The 13,985-nt window shown below is 34.9% G+C and overlaps 1 protein-coding gene across 1 annotated transcript in view; it reads right to left on the reverse strand.

The window, feature by feature from the left end:
* Positions 1-13,985, reverse strand: part of PTPRQ (protein tyrosine phosphatase receptor type Q) — a 196,462-nt gene that overhangs the window by 110,497 nt on the left and 71,980 nt on the right.

Here is a 13,985-nt window from a genome sequence, read left to right on the forward strand (position 1 = left end):
CCACCTTTTTTGTGCTATTAGTTCTTTTGGGTGAAGCTCTAGAAATCCTGAGTTCCAGGGATGAGACCCTGAATCCCCACAGCACAATCAGGGTGGTCTGCTTTCATTGCAACACCAAAGCCACCAAGTTTCCTTGGGTCCTAGCATAGAAAACCAAGAATTATTTGAGAGAGGCCCCAAAATCAATAAATTCCTTTAAAAATAGAATAATAATGACAGAAATTTGCATAAATATCTGACTGTTCCCTACTTTCATTGCTATAGAGTCAACATATATTTCACTGAATGAGTGACAAATCATGCCACTTCTTCCAGAGTCTTTCATGAACTGGTCACTAAATGTTTGCTATTTGGCTTATGCTCAGGCAGCAGAATGTGTGTGGGTCAGTGCTTCCTTTTGTACAAGGAATCAACACATGTCATATTGACCAACAAAGAAAATTCAGTGAAGCCGCAAAAATAATAATACAAAAGTGAAATATGAATTAAAAAATGAAAAGTTTAGAATAGTTGACCATGATAACATGATAGAGTGACCTTTGAAGACACTTTATATATATATATATATATGAAGAGAAACAGTGAAGACAAATTTATTGGTGATGGAAATGCTGCACTGGTGATGGGGGGGGGTGTTCTTTACATGACTTATACTACTAGAAATTTTCATTATCTACAAAAAATTCTGCTGATACCAAGAAGCTATTAATTGTTGGGCATATTTGTAAAGTACTATATCCAAAACTCAAGTTTGGGTATAGAAAACAAGTTTCTTGAATGGTTAAACATGCATGAATAGTATAGTTCAATAGTTCTATAAACATCTCATAAAATATGTATAGCAATTTATTAATAGCATATAGTTTAAAATAATTCACATACCATCAAGAAAAAAAGAAACAACTAATGAAGGTTACTATGAAGGAAAATGACACAGCAATAAAAAATAAATTTCTGTAACTGTCACTAATGTAAACTTAGTGATTAAGTTGTATGAAATAGACCCAGCATAAAACATTACATACAACTTCAGATCAAATAAATCCATATTGAGTAAAATCAAGACATGGATTCCCTAGAGAGTGGTGGTGGGGCTTATGAAAGTACAAGTAACTTCATCAAAGATGGAACTATTATATGTGCTAAGTGGTCTTTTTCATGGGTATATTTATGAAAATTCTTTGGTCACCTAATTTTCTGCATTTTTCTATATAAAACAATTAACTTTAAGTAAAAACAAAGCAAAATTACAAAAACTTTCTTTAAAATTAGGCTAACCATTCTAAAAATATATTGACTACAAAGATAATAATATATAAAAATTACAAATACTAAGTTCCTAATATTTTCTGTGTAGATATAAAGTCTAGATGTAAACCTAGACTTGATATCAGATAATCCTTAAGGGTGGAAAAAAAATTCTATGACACCGGGGGAGAGAGAGGCATAATAGCAGTGGGATCAGTGTTGGAATATTCTATTCCTGAAACAACTCTATTAAGAACAGTCACAACCATGATATCTTTCTAAAAAATATTAAAAGAAAATTATGTTGTTTTTATTCCTCAAATATGTGTATAGATTAGGAAAAATTCTAGATCAGTTTTATTTTGTTACAGATTACTTTCCACTGTCTTTAGGTAATTGTTGACTCTTCTTCAAAGTTTGTAATAATAGTACACCTGAAAAGAGCATTTCATTCAGCTTTATAGAATACATTCTTTATTTTTCAATTTCTTTGTAATCATGTGCTAAACAAGATTTTTACACCTTCATTCTAAATGCTAAAAATATTTGGTCTATTCTATGTAATTTAATTCTATGTAATTTAACTATGAATATAGTTACATTTGTAAAATTGCACTGCAAGGCCAGGAGATGACTCAGGAGGTAAGAGCACATGAAAAGCAGTGGGAAGACTGTACAATCTGGTCCTGGAGGTCCACTGAGATGGACTCTTATCATTTGAAAAAATACAATAGGAATTTATTTCTTAAAGAACATGGGAACAATAGATAGCAAGCTGAAGAAACAATGTAAAAGTAAAACAAGATATAAAAATATATGTAAGATGCATGAGAAACTAATTCATAATCTATAGGCAGTGCATTTGAGGAGATAAACCAAAAATAAAATCTATCTCAGGTCATTTTTTGGTTTTATTTATTATGAATTCGACTATACTTAACTACCCTAGGATTTCCTGCAATATGTTGTTGTTTTTGATAAGAAATAAAATCAGTGAATTCTAAAAAAAAAAAAGATCCTGTCTAAAATGGGCTACTTCAAGTAGTAACAAACATCGGATAATTGGATTACTTATTTTTCACATGTAATTATCTTAATGAGCATACATTTATGATTGTGATCCATATAAAATAAAGTTTATTTAATGCTATAAACTTATTGTAAAGTAATTGTTTTCAAAATAGGTTATCCACACATAGAGTGATATGATTTCATCAAAGTTTAAGTGAGGTGTTAAAAATATAAATTATAATAATATTAATGTACTAGAAAACAGGAGTTCTTTTCTTATAACACTTTATTAAAATAACAGTGCTTTATCTTGCACAAGCTTTAGTGTGCAACTCTAAAAAATCAACATCTGTATAAATTACTGTAAATTTAGTAGTGAAAAATCTTATTTTATTCTATGAAACATACATTTAATGTTTGTATGAGTTAAAGTATGAGTTATTTTAACTCGTACAATTAGTGTATGTGTTAATTGTACAATTAACTCCCTTTTATTTATCTTACCTAATCCTCTTTCCCTTTCTAGAAAACACTAATATATATGTAGAGCATAAAAGCTTACTATTGTTTTATTTAGTTCATTCATTTTATTTCCTTAGATACCACAGAAATGGGTTGCTATTTATTTGAAATTTAACAGTATTTGATCTTATAAAAATAAACTCTCAATGCATGTCTCATAGTTAAAATATTGTTTCTCCCACAAAAGCCAGTTGTTTTGTTTCTTGTATATAACATGGAATTCAAGATATTTGAAATTTATTATGCTGAGTTCAACACACACAAATTTCTTCTGGTCTTTCAAGGTCTTTATATTTTATAGTCACATAGCATTGATTTTTAAATTAAGCCTAATTTATTAATGTGTTATTTTAAAATGTTTCTATCATTAAAGGTCATTTAAATATTTTTAAATATTTTAAATATAATTTAAATATTCCACATTTAATTTTTTCAGAATTAGTTGGAGTTTTTCTAAGTATATAATATTATACAGACAATAAACATTTTTGAAGTTTTCAACCAATATAGCCACCAGAAATAAAAATCACATACAAACATACACTTACATGCACACATACTTAATTTACTTAAAAGAGAGAAGTAAAAGAAAACAAGAAAAATATTGGGTGATCTGAGGGAGAGAGTGTGATATGTGAAGGCTGTTATGAAAAGTATCAGCTACAGCTGCATAAGAGAACAATGAAAACTAAAGTAATAAGATATGCCCCAGTTTCTAAATAAGTTAATAAAAAAGCACTTGCAGGACAGCTGGCTTTAGCTGGAGCTTGAATAAAGAACCACTACCCAGATTTCTTTTAATGAAAAGTATTAGTGCATCCGTGGGGTCGAGAAGAATTATGCAGAATATCTAGGTTCCTTTTTCACAAAAAGAATTGAGTTGAAAAGTGCTTTAAAATTTATAATTTGAAACCTTAGACCATTTCAGCACAGGAAACGTACTTTTGGAGTTAATCCAGGATAAAAAATATGTGATAAAGTTTATAAGAACTTAAAAATATTTTCCAGAATAGCTTCAGCATTTGATATATCTTATTACATTAACTCAGACTTTTAGTTTTACAGCTAAGCACATAAATGAATACAGAAATTCAGTAGTCCTAAATTTTAAATGCATGTTTCAACAAAACTAATAATGTTGTCACATCACAAATATATCAGCACATCTTAAGAAGGAACTTTGAATAATAAAGAAGAATTCCTTCATGAACAATGAAAGACCTGGGGGTTTGGCAATGAACATATCCAGAGCCTATAATAGGTCTCATAACAGTATGCTTCAAGGGTGGAGACACCCTGTATCTCTTAGGCCAGGGAATTTCCTTTCTAATTTCCTCAATACTTACTGTGCCTATGCAAAATACAAATAAACAAAAACAAAAACAAACAAAAACAAACTTGCCACATCAGTCCCCCTTTTATTCTTTTTCATTTATTTATTTTTCTTTCTTTTACTTTTTTCTTCTTTTAAAATTTATATTTGTAGCTTCTAGACAGGGGCTCCTGCAGCTTTCTTTTCTTTTTTTTTTTTTTAACAGAACCATAGAACATAAATTATTTTGTTTGACCGCATATTTCTATGGCTTCCTACAAATTGAGAAAAAAAAAGTAGTTGGTACCAGTGGCAAAGCAGTGTCATGAGCATTGAGTGAATAAAAAATGATCAGACCTAAATACTCAACCTAAAGTCAATGACAATAGAATCAAGAGATGCAAACTACAAGCTATACACAAAAGGGACTTGTTTCGCTGGCAGTCCAGGGGGCTAAGGGTGGAGGTATGGTATGTATGCTGGGAACAGAGGCAGAGAAAAGTCAACACTGGTGGTGGGAATTGCCCTAATTCACTCACTATGTCTATGTACCTTAAATATAACTGTGAAAGACTTCAAAGATACTTGAAGATTGAATAAAATAAATTTTATGACTCAAAGTTTTGCTTTGGGGCCGGAGAGATAGCATGGAGGTAAGGCGTTTGCCTTTCATGCAGGAGGTCATTGGTTCAAATCCCGGTGCCCCATATGGTCCCCCGTGCCTGCCAGGAGCAATTTCTGAGCCTGGAGCCAGGAATAACCCCTGAGCACTGCCGGGTGTGACCCAAAAACCACACACACACACAAAAAAAAGTTTTGCTTTGTCCTTCTAAATCTAAAAGCACACGAAATAAAGATGTTCATCATACTCTACCCAATAGTTATTAACTAGCACAGTGCATCAATGAACAGATAAAAATGTCATTGGTCATAATACAAGAAAATAGCCTCTTAAATAACCTTCTACTTTGAGAAAACAAATGGCATAAGGTTATCTCACCAAGTACAAAGAAAACTTTACAAATTAATCAAACATGAGGACTTTAAATAGTGTAATGGAGACCAAGCAACTAGAAGATTGAAAAAAACAACGTAGTGGTGAATTCCGTGAGTTTTCTTTTGGTCTCAAGTCAGTATCCCTGAAAATGACAACTAACTTCAGAAACAAAGAAACAAAATAGGGGTGCTCATTCTAAACGCAAATCAAATATCACAATCTATATGGAAAAAGTTTTAGACAATTCTGTTTTCTGCTATGTACAAAATAAAATATAAAAATCAACCCTGTGATCTCATTCCCTCATGATAGTAATGCTCAGCTGGTCTTCTGTCCTCACCAGAGAAATGGGACAACTCAACATCTTGGATACGGGGATGTCAGAGGAATTAGGACTTTCCCCCTGTTCAGAGGTAATATGAGTCTGCATCAAGGAGAAAGTGTGAGGTGTCCTAATAAAACAGCCTTAACTGTCAGAACCGGGAGTCCCCCTGAGTGAACCTTAGTATGCCCATTCTTTTTAATGCCCATCCTACCTTACCCCCTCTGGTGACAACAGAGGTTAACAGGAAAACAGGAATTGACCTCCTATCACAGTACAGAAACAGTACAGCTTTGCACAAGGAATAAAAGAAAGCCATCACAAACCTAACATCTTTAAGGACTATCCAAGTTATCAATTTGCTAACAAAAGAGTGCTCAACGTGGGAACCCTTGAATTAATTCCACCTAAAAGATCACATCTTTGTAGAGCCATTGAAATTATTTTCTTCTAATTCCATAATACCTACAGTATCTGACATGGGTTTATTCCTAAATATTAGTATTTTCTATCATCTCCCTTTTTTCCATTCACAGTTTTTCTTCACAATGGTTGCTTTTATCTTGGACAAAATTTCTTCTTGTTTTTCCCCTGCGAATATTAACACTGGTATTTTTTCTCCTATTTAATTTAGGTACATGTTCTCCTCCTTGGCACTAAGCTAGGACGATGGGGTGACAAGCTCTCCAAATTATCAGCACTATTTAGGGTTATTGTATCATTGCTCTGGGCAATGCCTCTAGAGTCTACTAGACAGACACGGATCCCAGGTTTTCTGGTGAACCCACTCCACCTAGCAGTGAGGCTTACAGTGCATAATTAAAAAGACCATTAGGAACATGAAACAAGAAAACTGTCCCAAGAAAGAGGTGCAAGTGTTAGCAAAGGAAAGCTTGGATTTTGGAAAAGCCAGGTTTACCTACAACAATTACACCATCTAATCTAATCTCCCAAGGATTTCCTTGGATTTTCCAAAAAGGAAAAAAAGAAAAGAAAAGAAAAGAAAAGAGTAGTCTGTTTTCCCTTTTTGTTATACTTGAATATTTGTGTCCCAAAATTCATTGCTGAAATCCTAATCCCTTGTGTTTTTGTTAGGAGGGGTTCTTTGTTAGTAGATGACTAGGTTATGAGATCACAGGCCTCATAATTGGAATTTGAACGCTTGTAAAACAGAGCCCCAAAGCACCCCTTTTACTCCTGTCTGTCTCTGAGCTTGGAAGCAGAATTTTCATAGGACACAGAACTTTTCAGCATTCTCATTTCGGATGTCCCAGTCTCCAAACCTGGACTGTTTATGAGATACTGGGCGATCCCTGTTGGGCAGTCCAAAACCTTCTGATGAATTAGATAGTTCTGAATGAATTAAGAGATTAAGATTAAATGTGAGTCTATTAGCAAATCCTGAAGAACAAATTGCCACATTATGAAGCCATGAGAGCCAAGCCCAATCAAGCATGGAACAGCTCTTAAGTGCGTATCAAGGCTGCCCTGAACTCAAAAGGTGGCCACTGTTCACTATAGGGGAGACCTTCCCAACAGTGTCAAGGGACCCCAGGTGCCACTTTTAGCAATAGATGGTGAGAAACTGGGCCAACAGTTTAGGGCTGCTCTTTCTGGCGGTGTGAAGACCATTAGGGCAACAGGCGGCTCCAGCGTTGAGCTCTCTATACAGCCTGACGTTATGTACATTGCACATTTGAGTCTGTTCTAATTTCAAATTCAGGTCTGAGATCACTTAACATTTTCAGAAGCTCAACTTATACACGACTTGAAAGACCTAAAAGTTGCCAATGTATGGACCTGGAATTTATTTATTTGTTTGTTTTCTTATCTTTAGTTAGTGGGTCTCACCTGGCAGTATTCAGGGCTTAATTCTGGCTCTGCATTCAGGGATCACTCCTTGTAGGCTCAAAGGACTATATAGGATGTTTTAATTCCCCAGGATCTTCTGATTTTTCTCAAACGCCCGCCATTCAAAGCAACACATTTGATTTTAACAAATGAAAAGAAATTCTTTGGTATGAACAAGATACCAAAATTCCTTAGTATGGTATTGTGCCAATAAAATAATATTTTAAAAAGGTGAATATTTTATTGACATATATCAGCCAATCAAAGTAAACATTAAAGTATCTCTTTATTAAGTACAACTTTTAGGGTGTATGATCTCCTTTTGTCCAAATTGATTTTGGGGGGATGGGTTATGGCACCATGTCTAGTTGTTCTTCAACTCCTGGCTCAGGAATATGACAAGATCCTGGTAATGATTGGGGACCATATGTTATTTGAAGAATCAAAATCTGACCAGTAACATAAAAGGTAAGCATCTTAACCCCTATATTGCTTCTCTGGGTATCTCAAATAATTTTTTTACTATAAAACTCAAAGCAATTCTGAAGCTACCAATAACCAATACCCATTCTCATTTTCTTTAATCTACAGACTTAACAAAAATTTTATTCTTTCCAATTCCTAACAAAAAATTTATTCTTTCCAATTTTTCAAGATTTAATATTTAATTGATGCAATTGACATATGAACGTAATTTGGTACCTTTATAGCTGTTATTACAAAAGTTTGTTATTTAGGGGCCGGCGAGATGGCACTAGAGGTAAGGTGTCTGCCTTGCAAGCGCTAGCCAAGGAAGGACTTCGGTTAGATCCCCTGGCGTCCCATATGGTCCCCCCAAGCCAGGGGCAATTTCTGAGCACTTAGCCAGAAGTAACCCCTGAGCATCATAAGGGTGTGGCCCGAAAAACAAAACAAAACAAAACAACAAAAAAAAGTTTGTTATTTTGTTTATACTAAATATATATATTTTTCCAAAAGAGTTAACTTACTTGGAGATTAAGACCAGAAAGTATCAATGTCATTGGAGATTCAAACTTGGGCTTTATACCCTAAATGCAGTTGAAATGCACAAATAGATCAATTGTCTATCACCTAACTTTGAAAATAAAAATATATTTTAGGGGCCAGAGAGATAGCATGGAGGTAGCACAATTGCCTTGTATGCAGAAGAATGGTGGTTCGAATCCCGGCATCCCCGAGCCTGCCAGGAGCGATTTCTTATCATAGAGCCAGTAGTAACCCCTGAGCACTGTCGGGTGTGACCCAAAAACCAAACAAATAAAAACATAAAAATAAATAAAAATTAAAAATATATTTTATTGGCCTAATATTCATTTTATGTAAAGTTTTATTCAGTTACCATGAAAATTTGGTAAAGAATAGTTTCTAAACTATTTCTAAAATAGTTTCTATAAAGGATAGTTTCAAAAACATGTGAAATTCATTGAGGGGAGCTGTGCTAATAGCTATTCCTCTTTGACCTGTGACAAGCAGCTTTAAGAGCGATTGAGCTTTCAGCAATTACTGACAGTTAAGTAGGTCAGGTTTGCTCATTTACATGAGACTAAGCAAGAATACTCAAACCTCCTGCATATTTGTCTTCTCATCTGAATTGAAAAGATGGGTGAGGAGAGCAATGTAAGAGGGGTGCAGACAAAGAAAATTTTTGATTCAATTTTTGATTGAATGAATTTTTGATTCAATGAATTTTTGATTCAATGAATTGATTTAAACCTTGAGAAATATCATGGTCACCCACATGCAATCTATTAAATGGTACTTAATAATAATATGAATTCTTAGCACCATAGTGATAGTATGTTATGTCGGGCACTTGCTTTGCAACGACCAACCTGAGTTTGATATCTTGCACTCCATATGGTTCCCTGAACCAACAACAGTGATTGCTGCCTGAATGCAGAGTCAGGAGTATGCCCTGAGCACATCAAAGTGTGGCCCTCAAAATAAACAAAAATAAAATAAAAACAAAAATTGCGTGATATCAATTATTAGGAAGTATATAAATTTTTATTTAGAAAATAAGCTGATTGGGGCCAGAGAGAAGGCCAGGGGTAGGACGTTTGCCTTGCACGTGGCTGAGGATGGACGCAGCTTCGATCCTCAGCATCTTATAAGGTTCCCAAGCCTGCCAGGAGGGATTTCTGAGCATAGAGCCGAGAGTAACCCCTGAGCACTGCAGGGTGTGCCCCCCACAAAGAAAAGAAAAATAAAAGAAGCTGATAAAGAAAAATTTGATTTAGTAGTAATCAGAATTTATACAATCATTTTTATTGGTTGAAAAATACCAAAGAAGAGATTTGAATGAGGCATGTTATAGTTACATTTCTTAAATAATGCTTAAGAAATATTGCTCAAGGCTATTCAGATTATTAAGACATACATAAAGGAGATTTTAACATATTGGGATATTTAAAAGTACCAAGAGTAAAACAAAAAAGTATTAAAACTATAATCATCACTTTCTAAAATCATACATTTAAGTTATCCAGTCCTAAGTTTACAATCATATATTTAAATTCTGGACCTCCATGTGGTTCCTACATGTAAATGATACCACTATTATTAGATATCATTTGATACATTTGGCACAAATGGCCAATAAAGAAATAAGCACTGAAAAGAAGGTTCCTAAAATATAGCTTCAAATATTTTCTTTTATGTAATAAAGTATGGGTTTCTCCTCCCCCAATTTCCTGTTATCCCACCTGATGGTCAGATCTACCCATACCTGGGAGGGATCTGTTGTTTGGAATAAAAAATATAATAGGTGGGGCCAGAGCAGTGGCACAGGCAGTAGGGCATTTGCCTTGTGCACTAACTTAGGACGGGCTGTGGTTCTATCACCCAGCGTCCCATATGGTCTCCCAAGCCAGGAGCGATTTCTGAGCCCATAGCTAGAAGTAAGCCCTGAGTGTCACCAGGTGTGACCAAAAAACCATATATATATATATATAAAGCATTATATATAAAATTATATATTATATATAAAAGGTGTTTTACTGGAGGGAAGGAGGAAGGCAGGCAGCAAGAAGATGGAGAGTAGCTGAAAGGGAGACAGAGAGTGCCTGAGAGAAAGAGGTAGATAGCCAAAGGAGAAGCAGCAGAGAGAGGCTGCTTGAAAAGCTTAGGCTAGAAGCAATGTGAGGACGTACACATGGCAGATAGGGCTTTGAAATAAAGATGTCTGACTCCTATGAAACTTTAACTGACTCTTGTAAAATTATTTCTCCACCATTATCCTGCATCTCCAGACCCACCGGTGGAAAGGGTAAAAGCACCATGCCAAGGAAGGCTTCACCCAACACTAGGACTTTAGACTTTGTATATATATATTAGGTTTTGGGCCACACCTAGCGCTGCTCTGGGGTTACTCCTGGCTCTGCACTCAGAAATTGCTTGTTGCAGGCTCAAGAAACCATATGGAATGCTGGGGATCAAACCTGAGTCTGTCCTGAGTTGGCAGCTTGCAAGGCATACACCTTACCACTGTGCTATCACTCCGGCCCCTAGACTTTATATAAATTTAAAATAACAATAAAGTTTTGGGCATCCTAGCCATGTGCCCCCTTTTCTTTATTTTGTTTATTCTAACTTTCTAATTTTGGAAAAACTTAAATACAAACTATAAAGCGATCTTCCAATAAAAAGAACACTTTTTTGAATACAACACAAAGTTGACAGATCTAGTAAAAATTGAAAATAAACTGACTAGTACATGACTTTGTAAATTGAGATTATAGAATCTGAGAGTTCACTCTTGCATGAATTGTTATGTTTTATTGGCACAGGTGATATATTTTGACAGAAATTGCTCTTAAAAAGTAGCAAGTACATTATTACTCTTCAGTGGTATTAGAACCGGTTTGAAATGTTGGGCTATAACAATGCAACAAGCTCAAACACAAAACACTAATATGAATTTCCTCAGAAATTTAATCATTGTGACATAGTTCAACAGTGCCCAAATATGATCATTTACTTGTATAAAAAATATACCACCAAGTCCTCAGAAAAAAAAATGCTAAGATCAGGGTAAAAACCGGTCAAATTTCATTTTACAGAGAGAATGAGAGACAGGGACTAGCCTTTGACAATCATGAATTAGAACTTTGAAATAATCTTTAATTCCAACTTGAATTTTCCAATTCTTACTACCTTCTCAATAACAATCATATAAAATTAAACAAAGCTAATTCTTTAATAAATATTTGGATCATAATGATAATTACATGGCAGACTCCAAATCAGATTTATAATGTAAAAATATTTAAGTAGGGGCCCGGAGAGATAGCACAGCGGCGTTTGCCTTGCAAGCAGCCGATCCAGGACCTAAGGTGGTTGGTTCGAATCCCGGTGTCCCATATGGTCCCCCGTGCCTGCCAGGAGCTATTTCTGAGCAGACAGCCAGGAGTAACACCTGAGCACTGCCGGGTGTGGCCCAAAAACAAAAAAAAAAAAAAAAATATTTAAGTAGTCTTTAAATGTAGTAGTAATCATATTTAATATGGCCTTTTATTAACTCCAGTAAAACATTTATATTTTCCTGGGAGAAAATATCTATAATTTTGCTTGATAAATGCATACAACTAAAATATTTCAATATAGCCTAATACTCTTTTGAAGTTTGATTAATTTTATAAGAAAATAATTGCTTCTTCCTCTGCAAACTCTGAGTGATAAAAATGCCCAAGGTTCTTTGCTCACAACTGTTCATAAAATAAAAACAAATGAGAGACAATCTCCAGAAACAGAGTGTGTGGAAAAATAAAGAGCTTTTCAAACTCTAGCACGCTATATCCTATAGAGCTTATATTAAACAAAGATTTTCTGAATCCTATGTGCCAAATTCCAATCTCATATATAGATCTGGAATGGAACCTCAGGCATGTACTCTTTTTTACTCTCTTTTGAGTTGGAACCACCCCAAGTCATCAGGGGTCACTCCTGTCCCTGAGCCCTGGAATCATTTTCCTTGGTGGGCAGAATACTAGATGTGGTAACTGAGAGTCAAACTGATATGAGCAAGTACAAGTACCTTCCTCCTTCACTATCTCTCTCCCACCCAACAGGTATCATCCAATGCCAAGTAGCACAAGCTCCAACCCTGATAAATACATTTGAATTTTTAGTAATCAGAAAGCACTTAAAGCATAGGACATTATGTCCAATAACTGATAAATTCATTTATATACAACTCCTTTGTCTTCACTCCGGTGGTTTTTTAATTTCAAATAAAATCAACTCAACTTCCCCATGAAAGGGGAAGTTTGTTTGTTTTGTTGACTAAGTGACCTTTGCTTGATTCCCATCATAAAGCAGGTAACTGGAAAAATTTTGTAAGAACCAATGAGACCTCTCCCCTGGTTTAAATTTCTAGCCCTCTCATTCATGTCACAGTCCTGATCATCTTTCTCTATCCTCACATGCTACAAACCTTGAACTCAACTCTCGCCAATTTTACCTGCTGCCAGAACACCTATCCCTCTATCTGACCTAGACTCTGCAGGGGAATATTTCTGCCCACCCTCTGGGCAAATACCTGCCACCCTTATTGGCCCTTTCTGAAAGTTTCCTTTTTCTCACTGCAGCCTGTCATGCAGAGCAATCTAGTCCAGTACTGCTTAATTTTATAGAATATTCAAATCACCCAGAAAAATGAGTCCAAGTACCGGTTCTGGAGTTCCACCTCCTGCTACTCCTAGACAACAAAACAGAGGTGAACTTCAAGAACATTCTACTTCAAAACTTATCATGTCACTGACAACATTTTAAAGACACATTTAAAGCTGGAGTTTTAAGGATAAAAATAAAAGCTAGAGGGGCTGGAGCAGTGGTGCAAGTGGTAAGGCATTTGCCTTGCCGGCACTAGCCTAGGGCAGACCGTGGTTTGATCCCTGGTGTCCCACAGCTAGGATAATCTGTCTCAGCTATAGAAAATAGAGATTAAGATAATAGCAACCAAACTTCACAATGTATCTGCCAGGGAAATTGGTGGAGGAAATTTGATGGGAAGGAATTGGTGTTAGAATATTGTATGCCTGATGTTCAACTACTTACAGCATTGTAAATCAGTATATAATTTTAATAGAATAAGGATGTAATAATGGTACATGAGGTAGGGCATTTGTTTTGCAAAGGACAGACCCCAATTCTATTCTCAGCACCACAAGTGAGGGGGTTTAGTTGTTATATGACTGAAACTCAAACATAAATAACTTTGTAACTGTATTTCATGGTGATTCAATTAAAGAATGTATAAAAATAAAATAAAGCATCAAAGGAAAGATAAGGAATTTTTCCTTTGTGGCTAAAAATTAGTGTTAAGTATTTTTATTACAATAATATTAATGAAAAAGAGTATAGGTAGATATAGTACTAAATTATGTGAGTCTGGCATTTTAACTATAGAACTCAGTATAGTTAGAATCCAATACAATCATTATGAAAAATAATAACCTTAAAATGATTGCATGTCCATTTTCTACTTGAATTTATGATCAAACACAAGTCAGCCTGAAGTTTTTATAATGGAAACATGATAGACATATCAGGAAACACACTTAAGCAGATCCTCGAACCCCATATTTTCCTTCTCTGTCTCATAGTTCTGCAGAGAATGACAATCCTGGGCAGTGCTGTAATTATTTAGTGAACAAAAGAGGTTGAAAAAAATGTGAGTTTTGTTTTTAAGGCTGTGTTGA

Source organism: Suncus etruscus, chromosome 11 (genome assembly GCF_024139225.1).
Source record: "Suncus etruscus isolate mSunEtr1 chromosome 11, mSunEtr1.pri.cur, whole genome shotgun sequence".
Lineage (NCBI taxonomy): Eukaryota > Metazoa > Chordata > Mammalia > Eulipotyphla > Soricidae > Suncus > Suncus etruscus.